Below are 1,683 nucleotides of genomic sequence, written 5' to 3'. Positions count from 1 at the left end.
ATATTAAGAATGAAAGGGGTTTTAGGATTTATTTTTAGAATTTGCTATAAGAACTCAAAGTATAACTATATTTGGTAATTTTCTTAAGTATCAATATAAAGGATAATTAGGGTGATGAAGTTTGCTTAAATAAGACTTGTATTTACAAAATGTAGCTGGATTTTTCATTTACCAAATATAGTAAGATATTTAGAAAAATGTATGTGAAATCACACTTCGAATCTTTTTCAAGGTTTAGAACTTCGCTAAGCCTAGTGCGGAGGATTGACTTGCCATAAGAAATGTATGAAATCATTCAAAGCATTTTATTGGGGTGTCTCTCAACATATGAGTGGGGTTCAAAGCCAATGGATTGAGAAGGAAACTAGTATATTTTCTTAAGTGATATTGTAGAATATTAACAATTAACTATTCTTGATCAATAACTAAGTTAATTTCATTTGTAGAAAAAGAACTTGGGAGGTCAGTAACTCAAGATGAGGCATTCATGCACACTCACACGAGAAAGAAGAGAACCTCCGAAGATCTAGACATTTGGGTTGAGAAGACCTACGTAAGCTAAAGTAATAATTACTTTATTTTTTCTAAATTTGTAGTCTAATATTTTCACTATTAAATTTAGAATCAACAACAACAATTAGTGGAGGTCAAACTCAACCAATTGATAGTCGAGGCATGATACTTACCCAATAACGAATTGAGACGTTATGGCTAGACTCTATTCGTTGTGAGAGTAGGTTTGGGAGTTCTTACGATATGCCTCATAGAATGTATTGTTAATTTTATTCAGGGCTGGAAGGCATAGGTACTCTTCAAGATGATGGTCAATGGGTAGGGGTACGATACTGCATTACCGACATATATCGTTGTGTTACACATATATAGTTCTTTTCATGTAAGCTCATGATGCACCAACTTACAATCTCAGTTGGGGAGGGTTGCTCTATATCTTGCCAGGGTATAGAATATGTTCGTCTAATGTAGATCCACTAATCTGAGCCTCTCAAGGCCAAATGGTCAACTGAAAAGCGGTGAAACATAATCCTACAATGGCACATAGTTCTGGAACTTGGGCTAACTATAACCCTCATTCACTCAGTGCTAAAATATTACTCCAAAAATATGCTATCTATATAACTCATAACATATCTATATAAGCTTATATTGAGTCTTGCTCAAATATGTTTTTCTAAATCATATTTTGTTGTGAGACTGTGCTCTAATTTGTGAGACAAAGCTCAAACCTTCCTTTCTAAAATCATATGCTGAAATCTCTTTCTAAAACATATCAAACCTTCCTTTCTAAAATCATATGCTGAAATCTCTTTCTAAAACATATATTTCACATCATGAAAATATTTTCTAGAACATGCATAACTTGTAAATTCTCAAAATAGTTTTTATAATAACATAAAGACTCTAAACTCATACTTTAAAATATCAGCTTCAAGAATCATAAACAAAATCATGTCAAGAACTAATAAATAGGGGTGTGCAATAACCAAATCAAAAAAGTGTTATTGATTTAGTTAGGTTAACGGGTTTTTAATGGTTTAATAAAAAAATTATTGAGTTATTGGTTCGGTATTGCTTTTTAATATAATTTTATTGGGTAAACCGATAACCCATTAAAACTAGAGTAATTTACTACTTTTACCTATACATAAATATTAAATATTAATC

Source organism: Solanum verrucosum, unplaced genomic scaffold, assembly GCF_900185275.1.
Source record: "Solanum verrucosum unplaced genomic scaffold, falcon-dt-bn FXZP01000159.1, whole genome shotgun sequence".
NCBI lineage: Eukaryota > Viridiplantae > Streptophyta > Magnoliopsida > Solanales > Solanaceae > Solanum > Solanum verrucosum.
The sequence above is the reverse complement of the archived record's forward strand: the minus strand, read 5'-3'. Positions refer to the sequence as shown.